Genomic DNA, 24,170 nt, shown 5'->3' with positions numbered 1-24,170 from the left:
GATCAAAATTGTAAATTTTTTTTCAGTATTGGCTTCTCCAGTAGTTCCCATTGGGATGGTTGAGCCTTGGTTTCAATGCTGTGCTTATTTTGTTACCTGTTATAAACTTCTTTAGAAATTCTGGATCATTGTTGACTTCATTCAGCAATTCCTCAGCGATGTCTACATAATACTGTTTCGGTCAAATTTCAACAGTATCACAACAAACTTTGCTGCTACATGTTTCGTGCCCAAAAAATAAAAAAATAAAAAATAAAAAATTGCTTGACACAAGCCAGAGGATACATCCACATCATCAGCAACGTCTCTGATGATGAATTGGGGATTTTCCAGTACCATTTTCTTTACTTCTTTCACACTGTCTTGGTACCTGGTGCTACGGCATCCAGGGTGGCCATCATCTTTACGTCTCCTTGACCCTCTATAACATATTTATACCCTTAGGAAACCCTTGTGTTACTCATACCCATTTTTCAAGGAGAATTTAATGCAAATTCTTTGATCCATTTTCTTTTGAAACTAAGAGTTTGTCAAGCACCTGACAACATGTATAACCTTTCCAACTGTTAACAACTAATTAAATATTCAAAACAACTGAAAATGCAAGCATTCAATAGGAACATGTGTACCAACAAGACAAAAAATATGGAAAAGCCTGTAAAATTTAAAAAATTCTCATTACTTTCTTATCACACCTTGTACAAATCTCTGAATACCCAGAGATAAAAACCATGCCCAAATGACTTAAATTTGGTAGGCTAATCAGTTGTATTTAGCAGCATTACTATCTGTTTTACTTCATAAATGAGTTAATATGGTCTGTGCTGTAATTATTAGATTTGAAAGCAAGTTTTAAAATATTGTTAATAACTGTTTGCTTCACATAAATCAGTTTTTCATATTACAGTGCTTTGGAAGTTACTTACGGAACCAATAGTTTTATAAGCTCACCAATTGTTTATAGATCCTGTGGGTCTGCACAGTCTGTGAGTGAGAGGAGACAGCTACTGTTGGGGCACTGGGTGTAATCCTGAAACATGAGTCAGTTTAAAACTTAAATAGATTTTTTTTCCAAATGTTGACATTATAATGTGATTTAGCATAAGAATGTGACTGTTTCCCTTTTCTATATGAAACTACTCTAAGGAGTTCACAAAAATAAAGTAGTCTGTATTTTGGTTAGAAGCTACACTGAAGTGCCAAAGGAACTGATATAGGTATGCATATTCAAATACAGAGATATGTAAACTGGCAGAAGACAATGCTGCAGTCGGCAATGCCTATATAAGACAACAAGTGTCTGACACAATTGTTAGATGGTTACTGCTGCTACAATGGCAGGTTATCAAGATTTAAGTGAGTTTGAATGTGGTGTTATAGTCAGCGCACAAGCGATGGGACACAGCATCTCTGAGGTAGTGAAGAAGTGGGGATTTCTCTGTACAACCATTTCACAAATGTACCATGAACATCAGAAATCAGGTAAAACATCAAATCTTTGACATAACTGCAGCCAGAAAAAGATTCTGCAAGAATGGGACCAACGATGACTGCTGAGGATCAGTCAACATGACAGAAGCAACGCTTCTGCAAATTGCTGCATATTTCACTGCTGGGCCATCAACAAGTGTCAGCACCTGAATCATTCAACGAAACATCATTGATACGGGCTTTCAGAGCCGTAGGCCCACTCGTGTACCATTGATGACTGCATGACACAAAGCTTTACGCCTCACCTGGGCCTGCCGGCACTGACACTGGACTGTTGATGACTGAAAACATGTCGCCTGGTCAAAGAGGCTCATTTCAAATTGTATTGAGTGAATGGATGTGTACGGGTATGGAGACAACCTCATGAATCCATGGATCTTACAAGTCAGCAGGGAACTGTTCAAGCTGGTGGAGGCACTGTAATGATGTGGGGCATGTGCAGCTGGAGTGATATGGGACTCCTGATAGGACTAGATACATCTCTGACAGGTGGCACGTGCATAAGCATCCTGTCTGATCACCTGCATCCCTTTGTGTCCATTGTGCATTCCGACAGACTTGGGCAATTCCGGCAGGAAAATGCGACACCCCCACACGACCAGAATTGCTACAGAGTAGCTCCAGGAACACCCTTCTGAGTTTAAACACTTCTGCTGGCCACCAAACTCCCCAGACATGAACATTATTGAACATATCTGGGAAGTCTTGCAACATGCTGTTCAGAAGAGATCTCCACCCCCTTGTACTCTTAACAGATCTGTGGACAGCCCTGCAGGATTTATGGTGTCAATTCCCTCCAGCACTTCAGACATTAGTCAAGTCCATGCCACATCGTGATGCAGCACCTCTTTGTGCTCGCAGGTGCCCTGCACCATATTAGGCAGGTGTACCCGTCTCCTTGGCTCTTCAGTGTAGATATCACTATAGTTCAACACATACCCATAACCCATTCTGCTGTTTCTGTACCAGTATGTAAACTAGCTGGGCAGGCTTAACTTATTTCACTTCTGCTTACTGTATTTTTTCATGGAGGGTTCAGTGACTGTTTGCAAATGATGTCATCCTGATTGGATTACTAACTGAATTCAAAAGGGCATCAAAAAGAAATAGTTATGGTGTGGTTAAAGGAATCCCACTTAGCACTGGTCTTAATTCATTTATGGAAACCACAGTAACTGTAATAAGGATAATCTAGAATAGTTTCAAATCCAAACATGGATCCCGTGTTTGACTAAAGGTTTACTTTCTTTATTTAAGCCAGACTATTATCAAAATGACAGATCAGGTGTAAAGGGGACAACTCACCAAATAGTAGGAGGGAGGGAGGTAGGGAGAGAGAGAGAGAGAGAGAGAGAGAGAGAGAGAGAGAGAATACTCTAGCTCATTAAAGGATATGTCTGTGTCTGAAAGCTAGTTCAGTTTTGTCGGTGACTCAATGGTCCTATTATCCGGTGAATTGTCTCCTTTACTCATAAATTATTTATATTCTGCTAGCACTTACTTCACTGAAATACCAAATAAGAATGTGACATCTTCTGCACTGATAAATTACAGTTTAATGCAGACTTTGAGTCTTTCTCTCTTTTCATCGAAAACTGCCTTCAGACAGGTAGTAATGGCTTTGGGAATTTATTTGTTTTTCTGACTTTGTAGTAGACTAAAGACACTTTATGGTAGAAAATAAAAATTATTGATCTATATCTACATCTACACACCTACCAAGTAAACGATTGTGAAGTGCAATGCAAATACCACATATTACGATTTTTTTACCATTCCAATCACATAAGGAGCACAGGAAGAATGGGTGCTTAAATTACTCTGTGCGTGACGTAATTAGTCTAATTTTCTTTTCACGTTTCTTACTGGATTTATATGTAAGGAGCTGAAAACAAATATCTATATTTTTCAATTCATGTTGGTTCTTGAAATTTTGTAAGGAGGCTCTGGTGGGATAGTTTGCGTCTGTCTTCAAGAGTCTCCCAACTCAAGTTGTTCAGCATTTGTGTGACACTCAGCCATCAGTCAGACAAATCCATGACTGTCCTCCTCTTTGAAGACTGACTGCATTTCCCAGTACACTGACAATGAACTGAAGTGTCATCTATTTTATGTAGGACTGTGCCTATGTCATTCCATTTACATCTCTAAAAAATGTTACACGCAAGATTTTTAAGAATATTCCAATGTGACTGACATTCTGGTCATTGGATAGTACTTCTTTGTTTTGTGAAGTGCACAATTTTACATTTCTGAACATCTAAAGCAAGTAACCAATTGTAGTATCCCTTTGAACACTTAGCCAGATCTGACTAAATATTTGCACATTTTTTATGGACAGTATGTCATTGTTAGCACCTGTGGTCTAGGGGTGGCATCCTTGATTTTAATCACATGTGTCCTCTGCTTCAGATCTGAACCCTGCCACTGCTTAAATTTTGAATTTAAAAAAATCATCGGTAATGGTAGCTGAAGATTTCCGGCATAATAAGTCATCTTTGTTCTGCCAAGGATCTTGACAAAGGGGGCAGAGGAGAAGACAGAGGTTCAGGGGACACTTGAGGTGGGAGCAACAGTGATCAATGGCCTGAGGATGCAGGAGACAACATAAACCACTACATTAAAGTCACATAATATGTATCGACAGGAGATGTAGCCTGTAACTGAAAAGTGTCAATATGATCTCTCCATTGGCAAGAGATCCTGGAATAGTCACCTATTCGCATCTCTGGGAGGGGACTGCCAAGAAGAAGGTGACCATGAGAAGAAGATTGAATAACCAATGAAAGGATAACATTCTATAAGTCAGGGTGCAGAATGTCAGAAGTTTGAATATAATAGGGAAGCTAGAATATCTGAAAAGGGAATTACTAAGACTCACTCTATAAATTGTGGGAGTCAGGGAAATGAAATGGAAAGAAGACAAGGATTTATCATCAGATGAGTAATAGGCTAATATCAACAGCAGCAAAAAATGGTATAATGGTAGCAGGGTTCGTTATGAATAGGAAGGGAGGGCAGAGATTGAGTTACTGCAAACAGTTCCACGATAGGGTTGTTCTCATCAGAATCCACAGCAAACCAACACCGACAATGATAGCAAAGGTATACATGCTGAAGTTGGAAGCAGAAGATGAAGAGACAGAGAAAATATATGAGGATATTGAATGGGTAATTCAGTACATTAAGAAATATGGAAATCTAACAGTCACGGGGGCTGGAAAGCGGTTGTAGGGGGAGGTGTAGATGGTAAGGTTACTGGACAATATGGGTGTGGTACTAGGAAAGAGAAAGGAAAAAGACTAATTGAATTCTGCAATAAACTTCAGCTAGTAAAAGTCAATAATCTGTTCAAGAATCACAAGAGGAGGAGGTATTCTTGGCAAAGGCCAGGAGACATGGGAAGATTTCAGGTAGATTACGTCATTGTCAGGCAGAGATTCTGAAATCAGATACTGGATTGTAAGGCATACCCAGTAGCAGATATAGACTCAGATCACAATTTTGTAGTGATGAAGAGCAGGCTGAAGTTTAAGAGACTAGTCAGGAAGAATCAATGCACAAAAAAGTGGGACATGAAAGTACTAAGGAATGAAAAGATACACTTGAACTTCTCCATGGCTATGCATACTGCCTCAAGGAATAGCTCAGTACACAGTTCAGTTGAAGAGGAATGGACATCTCAAAAGAGGGCAATCACAGAAGCTGGGGATATAAACATAGGTACAAAGAAGGTAACTGTGAAGAAACCATGGGTAACAGAAGAAATACTTCACCATATAGTGCAGACGTTGAGTTGGAGGTAGGCACAACAAAAAGACTGTCAAGCAAACTTTCAGCCAAAAAGACCTTCTTCCAACTTAGATAACATACACAAAAGCACTCACACAAATGTAACTCACACACACATGAGCACAGTGTCTGGTTACTGAAGCTAGGTTGTGAGCAGCTGCATATGATGGGAGAAGCAATTTGGGTGGCAGGAGTAAGGAGGAGGCTGGAGCAGGGAGGGGGGGGGGTGGGGGGGAGAGAGCAGGATAGGGGTGCGGGAGGGTGTAGTGCTCCTTCTGGAAGCGTACAGGGATGAGATGGAGAGAGGGTATGGCAGCTAGGTGCAGTTGGGAGGTTAGACGGAGGCAGGGGGAGGGGGGGGGGGGGGGGGGGGAGAGTGGTGGCAGTGGAACAGAAGAGAAGTAAAAAGACTGTGGGTGAATTAGTGGAATAGGAGGCTGTTTAGTGCTGAAGTGAGAAGAGAGAAGGGGATAGGTGGGTGAAGAACACTGACTAATGAAGATTGAGGCCAGGAGGGTTATGGGAATGTATGATATATTGTAGATAGATTTCCCACCTGTGCAATTCAGAAAAGTTGGTATTGGTAGGAAGGATCCAGATGGCACAGGCTGTCAAGCAGTCATTGAAATGAAGAATGTTGTGTTGCACAGCATGCTCAGCAGCAGGGTGGTACAGCTATTTCTTGGCCACAGGTTGTTGATGGCCAGTCATGTGGATAGACTGCGTGTTAGTTGTCATGCCCATGTAGAATGAAGCACAGTGTTTGCAGCCTAGCTTGTAGAGCACGTGATTTGTTTTACAGATATCCCTGCCTTTGATGGGATAGATGATGCCTGTGACCGGAGTTGAGTAGGTGGTGGTGGGAAAATGTATGGGGCAGGTCTTCCACCTAGGTCTATTACATGGTTATGAAACACGAGACAAAAGGTTGGTAGCAGGGGTCGAGTAGGAACAGACGAGGATATTGGGTAGGTTTGTTGGGTGGCAGAATACTGCTGTGGGAGAGGTGGGAAGGAAAGTGAAGCAGACTTTCCTCATTTCAGGGCATGACGAGAGGTAGTTGAGACCCTGGCACAGAATGTGATTCAGTTGCTCCAGTCATGGTTGGTACTGAGTCATGAAAAAAATGCTCCTTTGTGGCCAGACTATGGAACTTTGGGAGCTGGTGGGTGACTGGAGAGATAAGGCACACAAAATCTGTTTCTGTACAAGGTTGGGTAATTTCAGTCTGTGAAGACCTCAGTGAGACCCTGGTATGTTTTGAGAGGGACTGCTTGTCACTACAGACATAGTCATCATGGGTGGCTATGTTTTATGGAAGGTATTTCTTGATATAGATTGGGTAGCAGCTGTCAAAGGGCAGGAGTTGCTAGTGGTGGATAAGTTCGATATGAATGGAGGTACTGATGTAATCGTCTTTGAATTGGAGGTCAACATCAAGGGTGGTGGCTTGTTTGGTCGAGGAGGACCAGGTGAAGCAAATGGGGGAGAAGGTGTGCCTGTCTGCAACTCAACATCTCCAGTATGTGGTGAGTAGCAATCCATCCTTTTCACAATATTTCCAGTATTCAATCCTGAATTTTCAAATACAAATTTTGTTTGATACCCCGTACAACTGTATTTTGTTGTTAAACATTGATGTGCTACCATATCAAAAGCTTTTTGATAGACAAGAAATATTGCACTTACTTCGATCCATGGTGTTCAATAAGTCACCTGACAGAAGCACTAGTAATATTTGTAATACCTGCTGAGTATGTGAAGGCTGATAAAATACAATGGACAGACAAAATAAAGCTAACCAAAGAACTTCTATGGTATTAATTAAATTTCATATATACAAAAAATGCTAGCAATAAGATTAAGCCCCTCAAGGCAATTAAATACACAAAAATAATGATTTGGCATCAAACTGGTATTACAGTATAACAATGCGGCACCTAAGAGTTTGCATAGGGGAAAAAAAAGCAATGTGATAAACATAGATTAAACAGGAAGATAAACTTTTACAGGGACTGAAATCAAAGCCTGCAACACCTGAAACTAACAAGTAACCCGCTCCCTCCCTTCCCCCTCAACATTAATAAACCCCAAATCTACTGTAGAGAGTACATAAAGGGTTGCACTTACTTAGCAACACATTTATTCTACATCTACTTCTTTATCTAGACTCTGCAAACGTCTGTGAGGTGCTTGGCAGAGGGTACATCCCATTGTACCAGTCATTAGAGTTTCTTCCTTATCCATTCAAACATGGAGTGCAGGAAGAATGATCATTTTAATGCCTCTGTGTCTGCAATAATTATTCTAATCTTATCCTCACAATCCATAAGTGAGCGATACATGGCGGGGTCATAGCATATTCCATGAGTAATCATTTACAGCTGGTTCTTGAAACTTTGTTATAGACTTTCTCAGGATAGCTTACACCTATCTTCAAGAGTCTCCCAGTTCAGTTCCTTCAGTACCTCTGTGACACTCTCACAGAGATTAAATAAACCTGTAACCATCTGCATTGCTCATCTCTGTATACATTCAATATCCCCTGTTAGTCCTATCTAGTATGGGTCCCACACAATCAAGCAATATTCTAAAACCAATCATATTCCAACAGTGACTCATTGATATTATAGTCATAGGATGCTAGGTTTTTTCATTTTGTGAAGTGCACAATTTTGCATTTCTGAACATTTAGAGCAAGTTGCCAAGCTCTGCGCCGCTTTGAAATCTCATCAAGATCTTACTGAATATTTATGCAGCTTCTTTCAGACAGTACTTCATTATAGATAACTGTATTATCTGCAAAAAGCCTGATTTTACTATTAATATTGTCTACAAGTTCTTTAATGTACAACATAAACAGCAAGTGTCCCAACACACTCCCCTGGGGCACACACAAGGTTACTTCTATATCTGAAGATGACTCTCCATCCAAGATAACATGCTGTGTCCTCCCTATTCATGTGTCAGATTCTCTGTTGTTTCCAATTACTAAGTAACTTTTTCATGGTTTGTAAAATCTATCTCACTTCTGTTTATCTACCTCTCTTACAATTTTTGGTTCTCATCATGTAGGATACTGTTTCTGAGAAATCAGATTCACTATCACATGTTGGAAACATAAGCATTCATTCATCCATTTACGCATCCTGTTCTGCAAACCTCATCGTGAAGGAAAGTCTTCAGGGATGTGGACAGAGTCAAGTTGTACACTAACAGGCAGCAGCAGCCACTGCAGTCTACTAACAGCACCGAGCAAGATGGCACAGCGGTTAGCACATTGGATTCGCATTTTGGAGGATGACAGTTCAAATCCACTTTTGGCCAACCTGATTTAGGTTTTCTGTGATTTCCCCAAATCACTTCAGGCAAATGTCGGGATGGTTCCCTTGAAAGGGCATGGTTGGTTTTGTTCTCCATCCTTCCCTAATCTGATGGGACTGATGACCTCAATGATTGGTCCCCTACCCGCAAACCAACCAATCAACCAACTTCTGTACAGTCTATTAACAACAAACTTTGATTAACAGTAATCTACTCACACTGCATTTATGGTAAGAATGTAGAGTCTCATTGCAGTAACATGGTAAAAATGTTGATACTATAAGTGATATCCCAGCTGGCAGCTAGAGTACATACAGGTACACCAGCAGCACATCAGCAGTCATTTCATTTGGCAATGGCCCAGGATTATTTGTTCAAAATCTCATGTCATTTAATCACTTGACATGGCTAGAAGCTCAATATACAGGTTTAAGGCCAGAACTTGCTCGTAACAGCTATGCCCTGCACAGAACCCTGCTTGGTAGGAAGGGACAGCCTTATTGGTATGTTTGTAAATTAGAGCAATGGCTTGTTCGGCCATCCTGCGGTTTTCCTCAATTTGGAATGGCAAGTATTTCGGAAATCTTTAACAGGCTATAAACTTGGCCAGTGTTCAAAATATTTATGTAGGGCTGTTGCAACCAGTTTCTAGCACATTATCCCAGGTGGTTTATGAAAGCTGGGAATGTCCCATCAAGTGAAGCAGCCATTCTCACTTTAAGTCTTGTATAGCCTTTTATAGTCCAGTCTCTAACAATGGAATAGAGAGACTAGCATCTTCTTTGGTTTGAGTATTTAACTCACTTATTTGTCACTTTAGCTCTTCTTTAACATAGTGTCCTTAGTGTCCAATATCTTTAGCCTGAGGCTTGGTAGGTGTGCTGCTGTTTTGTTCCTGTTGTTCGCTCTGTAGTTCTCAACTTGAGAGAAGCAATACCTAGTACAGAATTCATTTGTGTAGACTTTTAACCATTTTGCTTGCACGACTATTGGCTGTGAACTGTTTCGGCTGTAGACAGCCATTTTCTCTGATCACTGTAGACAGTTGTTATTAATTTTGAACTATCAGCTTTAAATATTGTAATCCAAATATCATACACAGGTGTATAGTGAATGGCATGTGATGATAACTGCATTGTGGTCAAAGCTGTTTTACGGCAACCTAATGATGAAGACTCTGGAAATGTCTGGGTCCAAACAAGCCCTTTCATAATGTGATAGACAATGTTTTTGTCCCTGTCCTTACTAAAGAGTAATTGGGGGGGGAGTGGTTAGAAGTTTAACATCAATGTACTGATACGATTACTGCAATTATTACAGTAATTAAAACACTAGGATGAAAACAAAAAATCAGAAATCTGCATCCAAACTCTCACTCCATGGCAGGAGTATGGTTGTATGGCATGATGGGATGGGAGATGGGGAATATAACTGTGCCAACAAGTGGCACAATGTGTGTTAATATGGTAATGGTAAAAAACACAAACTTGAGGGAGGGGTGGGGCGTGTGTGTGTGTGTGTGTGTGTGTGTGTGTGTGAGAGAGAGAGAGAGAGAGAGAGAGAGAGAGAGAGAGAGAGAGAGAGAGAGAGAGAGAGAGAGAGAGGTCACTAAAAATACAAGAAAATTAAGAAGTAATGGACATTTCTAGGCCTTAAATTCACACAATTGCTATCCAATGTTTATCTGTAGATGAGTGGCTGACTGTCCTCATTTTTTGCTTGATGCTAAAATCTTAATTATAGTTCACAAAACCCTCATGAACAATGAACTTCATGAAGCTGGGGTGGCTTGCATGCCTCACTGATACAAATAAGCTGTACGTTAAGTGCAACCACATTGGAGGGGTATCTGTGCAGAGGGCGGTCTAATCTGTGGTCCCTCAAGAGGAGCAGTAGCATTTTCAGTAGTTGCTGGAGCAACAGTCTGTATAATTGATTGCTCTGCCCTTGTGACACTAGACAACATTGTTTTTCTGTGTTGGTACTGTGAACATCTGAAAGCAAGGGCAAACTACAGCTATTGTATTTCGAAATGATATGCAGCTCCACTGTATGGCTTAATGATAATGACATCCTCTTTGGCAAAACAGTCTCCAATTCACAGTTCTCAGAGCCATCAGGAAAGACAAATATGGAAGTATACAGGTCAGAACATGGAATAGTAGATTCCTTAATGTGTAGGTAGGTGCAAGAAATGAGAAATGAATTGTTTGAAGTTAGATACACTGAGAATTAGTGAAGTGCAATAGCATAAAAAACAAGACTTCTAGTCAATTGAGACAGGTTTGTAAATACAAAATCAAATAGGTGTAATGCACAAGATGGTCTAATAATGAACAAGAAAACTGGAATCCAGATGAGCTACTATGAATAGCATAGTGAAAAATTACAGTAGCCAACATATACATAAAGCCAACACTCACTGTAATATAATGTAACTGGATAGATAAAAAAAATCTATTTACCCAGCGGCAACAAGAGAACACACACATAAAAGAATGTTATACTTGTGCAAGCTTTTGGAGCCAATGGCTCCTTCTTATGGCAGAAGGGTTGAATGAGAAGGAAGAGGGGTGAGGGGAAAGGACTGGACAACCTTATGAAAAGGGGTGGATTTTGAAACAGTCATGCAGAACTGCATGTCAGGGGAGACTTATTGGATGGGATGAGAAGGAAAGACTGATTGTTGGAGACTTCAATGGACAAGATTTGAAAACCTGAGAGCTTAAAGGAGAAAGACAGGATTAATATGCAAGACAGAAATTACCGCTAAAACATCGTGCACGAGATTATAAGAGTGAAAAGCAAAGTGCATTGTACATAACAGAGGTGGGAGGGAGACGCTGAAAAATAGGCAGGTCAGAAAATGAAAGATGTAGAGAATTACAATGGAGTGAAGAACGGAGCAGTTACTGTGAAGAAATGCTGAGATGGAAGAAATCAACGTAAACTAAGGCCAGGCGGTTGGCAAGAACCAAAGGTATGTTGTGGTGCTAGCCCCCACCTGTGGAGTTCTGAGAAACTGGTGTCTGGGGAAAGAATCTTGATGGCACATGTGGTGAAACAGGCACTGAGGTCATGACTGTCATGTTGTAGAGCACAGTCTGCAACAGGATACTATACCCTCTGCCTATGTGATTCATCCTAACTGATAACTTGGTGGTAGTCATACTGATGTAAAAGGCTGAGCAGTGTTTACACCTGGTATATGACATGTCATTTCACAGGTGTCTTTCTGTTTGATAGATTATGGTTTGCCAGTTACAGGGCTCATATAGGTGATTGGAGGAGTCACTGGCTCTGAAAACTTGCATAATTATAATCTTCTTTTATGTGTGTGTTCTCCTGCCACCACTTGATGAGTAGAGTTGTTTACCTATCCAAATACATTATACTGTCAAAAATTGATTATTTTCATTGCAACTCTCTCTACAGTAGTACAAGATTATGTGCCTGTTAGCTCCAAATATGAAGAAATTGAAAAGAAGTCTGACAAGATAAAATAAATTATTCAGATGGTTAATTGAGAAAATAATTTAATTATGTATAGTCCATTATAGTTCAGGCATGCAGCCATGCAAATAAAATTTCTTCCACTGAATTTAATTATGGTGGGGGACTGGAATTTGATAGTGGAGAAAATGAGAGAATGAAAAATCTCAGGACAATACTGATTACAAAGTAATGAAAGGGACAAGCCATCTAGTAGCATTTTGTACAAAGCAAAATTGAACTATTGCATCTGATTTAAGAAACATGAAAGGCAAATGTGAAATAGTCCTGGAGACACTGCAACATTTCAGATAGGCGATATTATTGCATCCCCCGGGTAGTCAATTCCTCCGCACACCAGGCAGGCTGTGCAATCAGTCGCCCTGCCAGTAGAACATTAGTAAATTGCTCTCATAAACACCAAGATACTTTCCTCATATGGCCTGGGCTGTTACCTTGGTGTTACATGTCACCTCCATAGTGTCTGGGGGCACCAACCCCACCTACGAGCAGCATTCCTGTTGGCAGGGTACTAGTTTGCTACGCCAAGTCACGTGCCCTCATACTGCCACGCAGATACCCATCTGCGCCCTACTATTTGGGCCACTGCCAGACCGTGCCAAGTCAGTTATGCCCTGCACTTCAAGTTGGCAGTACTAGCAGCTCTGTCCGGCCATGTGAGCAATTAATTCTCAAGTGTTACAAGTCGACAATGCCGGCGGCTTTGTCTCAGCACTCCACAGGGGCAGAGTCCAGTGCATCTTGGTAAGCACTGGCTGTAAGTCAGCCATCACATGCTGGCAGCAGCGGCCCACTAACATCCCAGGACTTCATGCCGCCACCGGCCAAGGCTCTGAGGTTTGTCGTGTGGCACGTCACAGTTGTCACAAGGGAGGCATTTCTGTTGTATTTAGTTGTGTGGGTATTCGTCCAAAGACATCATAACTGAGTTTTGGTTTTGTTAATGAACAGTTACTCTTATAAAGTGTCTTTGATCATTCCTCAGTATGAGCAATTTGTGAATGGCGATGAGATCAAAAGTCTTTTCAGTGTTATTCTATATTTGCCAGTCTTCATTGGCAAGACATCTGTCTCTCCCGTGTGGGACACGTGTTGACCTCATTTTCTCTCCCCTCATCTACCATATGTCAGTGATGATGAGTGTATGTGCACATGTATTAAAGTATGTTTTTTCTGTTGTCTTCTCTCCTCCCACCTGTCATACTTCAATGGCAATAAAGTAAAAGTGCAGTCTGTCATTATCGTCTCTCAAAGGTTTGTGTTTCAGCATTCTTTCTTTGTTTGGTTTTAGAGTTTTTTTTGTGTATTGGATTGTTTGCCAGAGCAGCTTATGTTTTGATGATGTTCAAAGTGTGCTAGTTAGTGTTGCTGAGACAGTACCTTTTTTTCCGCCTGTCCTGTTCCCCCAGTCAGAGTGCAATGTTCTTCACATTCATGATTCTTCCACCTGGGAACATTTTAATGTCAGATGCAGTCCTTTCTGCATAGTTCACATAATTACCATATGTACCAGTGTGAATTCTGATGCCCGCTGCTGATCTACATCGTTTTCATTTTTGAAGAGTTAAAGTTTCTCAATTGCTGGAGGTGTTCTCACACACGGTTTATGATTTCAAGTGTATCATAATGTCTGGCTCATTGTCAGAGCTGTTAGTATCTCAAGTTGTTCACTGGCAGGACCAGCAAACTCAGAAGTTGTTAAAGAGTGTAACTCAGCTCACTCAGGTTTTGGCTACTACAGCCACATCTTGTCACACTACTCCCACATCTACACTACCTTTTAGAGTGTTTGACAGGCAGAAAGAAGACTGAGACCGGTACTGTGAACAACTGGAGTTGCATTTCACGGCTTACGGCATCAAAGTTATGCAACGCAATGCTCATTTTCTTGCCAGCACAGGTACAGGAATTGTTTGTATTTGTTGTCAGTTTTTCCCTGATTCACACATGGAGAACTAGACTATGATTTATTGGTGGAATGGTTAAATGTACATTTTTGTCATGTCAGTCACCTCTGGGTGAGCAATATGCGTGCCACATCCTTGTGTAATGTTGGTCAGTCTTTTTCATAATGTTCAAGTGAGCTTGTTCAAAAACAGAGTCCAAACAGAGCATCAATAAGTCATGTGCATGGCAAGCTGGGCCCCTTCAGTCAGGTTGTTAAGAATGTTGATGTTGTGCCATGTGGCACTCCATGTATAGTTCTCAGAGTTCTATGGCAGCACTACCACTACTCTCGACCCAGCCCACGACTGTGATGGCATCAGCAACTGACTCTCTTATAGCCAGTGACACTCCTGTCAGCACTGTCCCTGTCGTGGCCAACCCTAGTGTTGTTGCCAAGCCTGTCTGCGGTGCCGTCAGCCCTGCCTGTGGTCTGAATGTCACTGGCCCTGTCCTGTCTGGCCCTCTCATTGCCACCAAGTCTGTCTGCATGACATCCATCTTGTCATTTGGCTGTTCATCCATCGTCGAGCCTGTCCTGACCGACTCCTGTGCCATTTCCAACACTGTTCCAGCCAGACCTGTCGATGCTAATGCCAGTTGTTTTGTCAGATTGTTCAATGCTGGCACTGCCATGGCCAGTCCTCTCGCTGCCGTTGCCACTGTCGTTGTGGTCAGGCCAGTCGTTCCCGATAGTGTCGATGCGGACACTCTGGTTCTTGTCATTGCCAGACCGACCACCAGTTTCACTGGCCACGCTGGCACCACCGATTCCACTGTGTGTTGCACCGGGTTCCGGAATACACCTTCTTAGAAGTTTTGCCGCAAGCCCCACCGACGCCATACCCTTCCCCGTCATTGCCTGCAGTGGAGAGAAGTCACCATTTCCCTAAATGGCCATGGCATGCTTGTTTTGTTGGGATCATTTCTTGTGTCAATTATTGGTTTACCTCAGTAGTTTCATGTGCCTGTTACTGAGCTTTCGCAAAGTTTCCCTACTATTCTCACAGGTCCCACACAGCACGTTCAGCAGTTTTGGTAGTTGTCTCTTGCTTTCTTATTCAGTGGGTATGTACTTTCCAATATTCTTATATACACATAGTGTTTTTGGTTCAGTTCTGTGTGCAAGGAATGCACAGTTCTGATATTGTATTTCTTTGGTTGATTCCCAAACACATATTTTATTTTTGCTTACTGTGTTGTTGATGGTTCCAGTTTCCCGGATAGTCAGTGCTGGCGGTAAATGGCCTTCCCCATTAATATGCCGTATCTTTGAGGTGACAGAACCATTTTTTTTAAAGGAGGAGGGACATCCTATCCTATTTTCTCCACACTGCACTGCCCGTCAGACACGGGCTTCATCAACACTGAGATATTGACTTGTATGGAATTACACATTGCCTCACATGTCTGGTGGTGCCAATCTTGCTGACTGGTAGTGTGCCTATCACAGCTGAGAGTGCTGTTGGGAGGGCTCTATTTTGCTACATTAGGTCACGTGCCCTCACAACATCACGCGGATATCCACCCGCATGATTATTTAGCCCATTGCTAGACAATGCGAAGTCTAGTAACGCTCTATGCCTCAAATCAGCAGTACCAGCAGTTCTGTACAGCCACATCAGCAGTTCATCCCAGCGCCGTCAGTTGGAAGTACCAGTCATTTTGTCCCAGCACTCCACTTCGGCAGACCTGGCCCAGTTCGTCCTGGTATTCACCCGTTACAAGCCAGCAGTACAGGCCCAGTAACATCCCAGGTCTTCACGCTGCCATCTACCACAACTCTTGAATCATGTAGGCACATCACGGACAACGTCATAGGTCCGATATTTCTGTTCTATGTAGTTGTGTGGATATTCATCCAAGGACACTATGACAGAGTTTTGGTTTTGTTAATAAAAAGTGACTCTTTTGAAATGTCTTCAAACAGTCCTCAGTACAAGCCCAGCATGATGGTAAGACAGAGGTAAATGTAGCCTGTGACCACAGCTTAGAGGTTATGAGTGAAAGAATAAAACTAAAAAAACTGCACAATGGTAGGAAACTAAGGAGATTGTACCTGGATACATTGAAAAAACCACTGGTTGCTGAGAGTTTCAGAAGAAGCATTATGTCAATATGTTAGAAGATGAATGGGCTGGTTTTAGAGATGAAATCGTTATTGCAGCACAGGATTAAATAGATAAAACGACAAATCCAAGTAGAAATCGTTGGATAACACACAAGAACATTCACGGATGTGAAAGAGTCACAATATACATTAACAATAGACAAGGAAATCATAAAAAAGAAAATATGAAAATCCAGCAACTCAAGCAGATAAAAGAAAATAAAAAGTAGCGTTGAATGACAAGACAGGAATGGCTTGAAAGAATGCATTGCTGTGGAAGCATGCATGACTACTGGTAAGATAGATATAGTGTAAAATAAAATTAAAGAAAGGTTTTGAGAAAGGAGAAGCAGCTGTAAGAATGTCAAGAGGTGAGGTGAGAAGCTAGTGTTAAGTACACAAGGGTAGGCAGTAGGATGAAAGGGGTTATAGGTAAGATATATACAAAGGAAACAAACTTGAAGACATTGTTGTGGAAAGGGAGGAACATTTAGACAAAGACGAGAAAGAAACAATTTGAAACAAGGAACCAGAGCATGAGATATCTCTCAGAATTACTGACATCCTTGGTATAACATATTATGACAAAGTATTCCATCTGGTGTTTAAGATATTTGAGAAAGGTGAAATTTACTCAGACTTCAAGTGGAACATCATAATTCCAATTCCAAACAAAATGTTTATGATATTACTGAGCATTAGTTTAACAAGTCATGGTTGTAAAATGCTAACATTAATTATTTACAGAATGAAGGACTCAGATTTGAAAACGAGACACTAAAAATAGTAGATGAGTTTTACTATTTGAGGAGCAAAATAACAGATGATGGCTGAGGCAGAGTGTGTACTAAAAGTAGACTCATGATAAAAGAAAAAGCATTTCACAAAAAGAGAAATTTGTAAACACATGTAATATAAATTTCAGTTTTGGGAAGTTTCTTCAGAAGGTATCTGTTGGGAATGTAGCCTCGCACTTGTTAAGAAATGAAATGTGGACTATCTGCAGTTCAGGCAAGAAGAGAATAAAAGTTTTTGAAATGTGGTGCTACTGAAGAATGCTAAAGATTATGTGGGTGGATCAAATAGCTCATGAGGAGGAACTGAATTGAATTGGGGATAAAAAAAGAGGTACACCACAACTTCATTAAAAGAAAGTACCAATTGATAGGACACATTCTGCAGCATCAAGGAATTATCTTCATAGGTGATGAGAGGGGGCGAGGAGGAAAAACTGTAGTAAAGAGAGACTATGGTGAATACAGCAAGGAGGTTCAAATGGACGTAGGCTGTAATAGTAATGCAAAGATGAAGAGGCTTGACGAGGATAGACTAGCATGGAGAGATGTACTCATTCATCATGTTCCACATATCTTATCAGGAAAGAGAACATTCAGTGATGTGGAAGAGTCAAATTACACATTAAAAATAGACAAGGAAACCATAAAAACGTAACCTGGACACTGTATTAACAATGCTGTTCATGTTTATGTTATGTGAATGTACTTGAGCAAATTAGAAAGAAAGCTACAACATGGAATATAGATCATCTACATCTACATCTACATGGATACTCTGCAAATCACACTTAAGTACCTGGCAGAGGGTTCTCCAAACCACCTTCACTATAATTCTCTACTATTCCACTCTTGAACAATGCATGGAAAAAATGAACACCTACCCCTTTCTGTTCGAGCTCTGATTTCCCTTATTTTATTATGATGATCATTTCTCCCTATGTAGGTCAGCATCAACAAAATATTTTCGCACTCGAAGGAGAAAGTTGGTGATTGAAATTTCGTGACAAAATTCTGCTGCAACGAAAAATGATGTCTTAATAGTGTCCATCCCAAATCCTGTGTTATGTCCATGACTCTCTGCCCTATCTCGTGATAATACAGAACATGCTGCTCTTTTTTGAACTTTCTTGATATACTTTGTTAATCCTATCTGGTAAGGATCCCAGACCATGAAGCAGGACTTTTAAAGAGGATGGACAAGCATAGTGTAGGCAGTCACTTCAGTAGATCTGTTGCATTTTTTAAGTGTTCTGTCAATAAAATGCAGTCTTTGGTTTATCTTCCCCACAGAATTTTCTGTGTGTTCTTTCCAATTTAAATTGTTCATAATTGTGTTTAGTTGAATTTATAGGCTTTAGATTAGACTGATTTATCCTGTAACCAAAGTTTAATGGATTCCTTTTAGTATTCTTGTGCATGACCTCACATTTTTCATCATTTAGAGTCCAGTAACAATTTTTGCACCATTCAGATATCTTTCCTAAATTGTTTTGCAATTTGTTTTGATATTCTTATGAGTTTACTAGTCAATAATTGATAGCCCCATCAGAAAACAACCTAAGATAGCTGCTCAGATTGTCTCCTAAATTGTTTATCTAGATAAGGAACAGCAGAGGGCCTATAACACTACCTCTGGGAATGCCAGAAATCACTTCTGTTTTACTCAATGGCTTTCCATCACTTACTAAGAACTGTGATCTCTCTGACAGGGAATCATGAATCCAGTAACATAACTGAGACAATATTCCATAAGTACGCAATTTCAGTATAAGTGTTGTGACCTGCCGATCTTTCAAAGTGTGCAGTTGCGCGCGTCCTCTACATGCGGCACTGTCTGCCAGCCGTGCAGCAGCAGCGCCACCTAAGCGGCCAGCCAGCCAGCGGCCGCTAGGCTCGGACTCAGTTATGATTGGACTGTCAAAGTGTACACACATCTTACTCTGTTTACTTGTTCTGTGACTTTCATGTATTGCGTTGTCCTTGAAATATATTTGTTCAACTTGAAGTTACAACAATAAGCCTTTTGGAAACCTAGAAATATGGAATCAATTTGAAATCCATTGTCAATAGCACTCAACACTTTGTGTGTGTAAAGAGCTTGTTGGGTTTCACAAGAACGATGTTTTCTATGTCCATGTTGACTGTGTGTCAATAGACCATTCTCTTTGAGATAATTCATAATGTTCGAACACAATACATGTTCCAAAATCCTGCTGCATACTGATGATAATGATATGGGTCTATAATTTATTAGATTACTCCTACTACCTTTCTTGAATATTGGTGTGACCTGTGTAGCTTTCCAGTCTTTGGGTATGGACTTTCATCGAGCAAGTGGTTGTATACGATTGTTAAGTATGGAGCTATTTCAACAGCATACTCTGAAAGAAACCTAAATGGTAAACAGTCTGGACCAAAACACTTGCTTTTATTGAGTGATTTAAGTTGCTTCACTACTGCAACTATATCTACTTATAAGTTACTCATATTGGCAGCTGTTCTCAATGTGAATTCCTAAATATTTACTTTGTCTTCTTTGGTGAAGGAACTCTGAAAGACCATATTTAGTAACTCTGCTTTTGCAGCACTGCCATCGACGGTATTTCCATTGCTATTGCACAGAGAAGGCATTGACTGTGTCTTGCTGCTAACATACTTTACATACGCCCAGAATCTGTTTGAATTTTCTGCCAGATTTCAAGATAACATTTCATTGTGGAAACTGTTAAAATCATATCACTTTGATGTCTGTGGTAAATTTTGAGTTGACATGGTATCATCAATGTCTGCACCATGATGCCTGCCACCAGGTGCCCGCAGTCACACACCACACAGCTGATGGCCAGCTGTCTCCAGTTCACTTGCATGCTGCCCAGCTGGACAGTGCAGGCACGGCCCCCATGCATAGTTGCCTCTGCAGTACTGTAGCAAAACTGGCTGGCATACGCTCATGAAATAGTTACGTGTCGATGCTGCTCCAATTATGTTTGCTACGCCAAAGCAGACTCGCTGACGGCAGGCAAGTTCGAGCACCACTGGGGATCTGTAAGTGCACTTGGCACCACAGTCCAGCAGTCTCGGTTCGAACTGCGCTATCGTTGCTCCCTCCGTGTTTCACCACTCAGATCGACCTCGTCTTGACTTCTACTCTAGATTTGTCCACAGACTTTGTTACACACAGTCCTAGCTGCAGCACTTAGCTCAGCCACCAAAGTTATGTATATTTTTCTTCTATCTTTGCCTGTGGAAAAATAAGCTGTGCTGCTTACTTGTGCCTTCTATTACTTGTTGTACCTCCATTCATGGATACAACAAATTAGAGGCAACAGAGACTAGTTCTTGTACTGGTTTCAGTTCCCTCATACTGTTGTACTTCCACATGCGCAAGTATATAGCCGGAGGGGCAGTGCCACACACTCAATTTCCATTTCTGTGTCTTATAGCCTCCGATGGGGGAGAGGGGGCGGGGGGGCTTTCATAAATTCTTTTTGGCTTCAGAAATGGACGGCATTTTAAGTTTTTGGGGAGCTCCTGTATAATTATCTTACTTTTGTGCATCTCATCATAACTTGAAGCTTATTCTTTTTCAACATGTCTACTGTCCAGCATGAGGAATCTCTATTGTTAGACAATCTTCTTCAGTTTGAGTCAGTGCAATTCACAAACTGATGGACACAGTGGAACTGCTGTTGGAGGACCAACGACTCCCACAGCTAACCCTGGTTTGACATGTAACTGAGGCTGATGACAATAGCAGCAGTGGGTCAAATACAAACTGCAACTGTTTCAGCACTTCGTGCCCTGCAAAATTTTGAGTGATGATCAAAAATCACATTTTTTGCCTTGGGTCAGTCTAGTACATTTGCCTCAAGCTCCCCCCCCCCCCCCCCCCCCCCCTCCCCGGCCCCTAGTCAGCCTGAATCAGTTCCTTTCCCTGACATCATTGCAGCTCTAGATAAGTATTTTGACAACCAGGTGTCAACTGCCACTGTGCATTATAAGTTCTCTTGAATGAAGTACCAACATACCCTATCCTGTAGGCAGAGGCTCATAGAGTTATGAGAGATGACTCGCGCCTGCAAATCTGAATATACCTGCGGTCAGTCAAACACGGATGCAATGTTCCAGGATGTTATAGTTCAAAATGTTACTGATTCGAGACTTAGGATAGACGTCCTCAGACTGTTGGAACCCACAGTTGACGACAACATTCATATAATCGAGGTGCAGGAATTGTTTGATGCCGCAGAGCTGGAAATGTCACCACCTACAGTAGTTGCTCTCAACACCTGTCAGTCTTTTCAGCACAGGGCCACAAGTGCTACAGGGCACCGCTACAACCTACGGCACACTCCCAAAAGCCACGTATTGGCAGCAAATTGCATTACTACCCTAAGAGCTACATCTATCATGATAGAGACACTTTTCACTTTTACCAAACCTATTATTTCTTTTTTAGAAAAAGATTGTAACAATACCAGAGAAGGAAAGTTGCCACACAACAAAAAGATTCACACAATAATAGCTTTATAGCTTTACACACACACACACACACACACACACACACACACACACACACACACACACACACACACACACACACACCTGCAGTCTCAGAGAACTGAAACCACACTGCGAGCAGCAGCACCAGTGCATGACGGGAGTGGCGACTGGGTGGGAGTAAGGAGGAGGCTGGGGTGGGGAGGGGGGGGGGGGATAGTATGGTGGGAGTGGCAGACAGTGAAGTGTTGCAGTTTAGATGGAGGGCAGGAGAGAAGGTGTGGAGGGGGGAGGGGGTGAGTAGCAGAAAGGAGAGAAATAAAAAGAAATTAAAAGACTGGGTGTGGCGGAGAAAAGATGGCTGTGTAGTGCTGGAATGGGAACAGGGAGGGGGCTGAATGGGTGAGGACTGTGACTACTGGCTGTAATTCTTAATCTAATGTCTTTCAGTGATGCATCTGGTGTCAAAAAAGTCAGACTAATGTTTATTACTGAGTGCAGTTTTTGCTGGCACTGTGATGAAGTAATTATGGAATTTGGTGACCAATGATTTGAAAGTGCTACTATTTCTCCAGAGCTATTTTCTGGGGCCTCCGTTTCATTTAGCTCACTGTTTTTGTTGGCTTTTGCCTTATTCTTGGAGTTTATCTTCTATTTTTTAGGCAAAATAAATGAGTTTTGCCTGCTTAACGACAGGCTGGAGGCTTTCACAATACTGCTGACAATGGAATTTGAATCTTGGTTTGTCCTTGTCCTTTGAATTAGATAGAGCTCTCTCTTCTTAGCACGAGATACTTTAATTTCATAAGTTATAGATCACTTATCCTTGCTTCTGTTCAATTTTGTCCTTATTTATTTGAGGGGAAGCGAGTCTCAAAGTGCTGTAGGAACATGATTTAAAAAAGAGTTAAGTTATCCAGCAGTACGGTCGGCTTTACAAATTTCACTCTGAGTCCTTAACATGATTGCTCTTTAAATATTGTGATTCAGTCATTGTTTACAATTCTGTGATATAACGCTTTTCTTCTAAGATCTGTTACTTAACTGGTCAGTATACATCATTGTTAACATTTGACTATCATTATCAAATAACCCACTGACTATTGGTTTTACAGCTAAATCACTACAGTTTGTTGTGAACAAAAACAAATTGTCAATAGCTGTTTCACAATGTCCTTCAATCATCGTCAGAAATTTTACTGCGCAAAAGAATCCAAAGCTGGACATAAACTACTCTAGGTGCCCTCAATCAATACTATCTGACATTAAATCAACATTAATGTCTCCATGAACATTTATTGTCCAAATAAGAATGTATAACATTATCAAACTGTTTCCAGCTGTGTTATAAACCTGAAGATACTTCCTGCCAGTGGTCCGTAAACTGTCAGTGGGCCGACAACAAGCTTGTGCATTCCCTAATCCTATACTGTGGCATAGCATTCAGAAAGCTGGCCATCACATTTGTTATCCTGAAGGGCCTGGGACTTTATTTTCTTGGATGTATAGCCACCCCCCTTTTCTTCATGTGGATTCTGTAGTAGAATAGTATTAGTGTATGTCTATCAAGACAAATTTGTTCTGTTCCAGCAATTTCCATGTGATGTTCTGATATGCTCAAGAAATCTGTTAAAAATTCATCCATCCTTTCATTTTCTGATACGGATATGGGAGCTTCTGATGCACTGAAGGAAGACGCTAAATGCATTTCATTTAATATCTGTAGCTTTGTCTAAGCTGCAGTATTCTGTTATGCTAGTAGATGTTTTAAATGCATCTATATTTATGCAACAGCTTTGTTTTCCCACCAAATTTACTCTAAACAGATCTAGTCTTACTCACACTGCCTATTTTATTGCATGATGTTTTTCCCAAAATTCCTCTCCACGTAGCATAAACTGCAGGCAATGTGACTAAGCCCTGCCCCTGAGTTACCAATACTAGTTAGCTGGTAATCACCTCTTGAAGGGTTCTGTACTATTTCTGACATTTCCATCCCATGACTAGTACACAGCAATAATTTGATATGTCAGAAAATATGTCCATTTCTGTGAAACATCCTATCATATCTAGGAAAAATATTACAGTTAAGCTTTGACAAAATGTATGCTCTGTGCACTTATTATGTCTCAAGGAAGGAAGGAAGATTAGGGTATAACATGCCATTGACAATGAGAGCAAATGCCTGGATTGGGGAAGGATGGAGATGGAAATTGGCTGTGCCCTTCTGAACGAACCATCCCATCATTCATTTCAAGTGATTTAAAAAATTTCAGAAACTGAAATCAGGATGACCTGTCGGGGATTCGAATAGTCATCTTCTCGAATATGTGGTCAGGTCCTATCACTGTGCCACCTCACTTAGCGGAATATTTTCAAAAAGTATTAGTGTTTGAAAAAAAAAAAATGGATTAAGGTTATGACCGTGATCGTCATCAATGGTCATGTTGAGAAACAGTCAGAATCAAAATTAAATAAGGTTCCACAGCAACAGAATCTGTCTGAGATGCTATACAGATCTTGCAACAGAGTTAGACCTTATTTTAACTGTCCATATTGTCAATGCCTTGAACAGAGAATTGTGTCCAATACAGATCACAGCTGTCTACAAGAAAGGTAGCAGAAAGTGATCTACTAAACAACCAAGCAATTTCATTGACATCCATCTGTTCTAGAATCATAAAACTTACACTAAGGGA

At 41.0% G+C, this 24,170-nt stretch overlaps 1 protein-coding gene across 2 annotated transcripts in view; it reads right to left on the bottom strand.

The window, feature by feature from the left end:
* The window catches only part of LOC126425288 (uncharacterized), a 390,004-nt gene that overhangs the window by 287,056 nt on the left and 78,778 nt on the right, over positions 1 to 24,170 (bottom strand). For both annotated transcript variants that reach the window (XM_050088259.1, XM_050088260.1), the window contains one exon: positions 952 to 1,030. The gene's annotated coding sequence lies outside the window, so the exon portion shown is untranslated. The remainder of the gene's footprint in view (positions 1 to 951; positions 1,031 to 24,170) is intronic.

This window comes from Schistocerca serialis, chromosome 10 (assembly GCF_023864345.2).
Source record: "Schistocerca serialis cubense isolate TAMUIC-IGC-003099 chromosome 10, iqSchSeri2.2, whole genome shotgun sequence".
Lineage (NCBI taxonomy): Eukaryota > Metazoa > Arthropoda > Insecta > Orthoptera > Acrididae > Schistocerca > Schistocerca serialis.
Note: the sequence above shows the minus strand (reverse complement) of the source record. Positions and strands in the feature narration are given on the sequence as shown.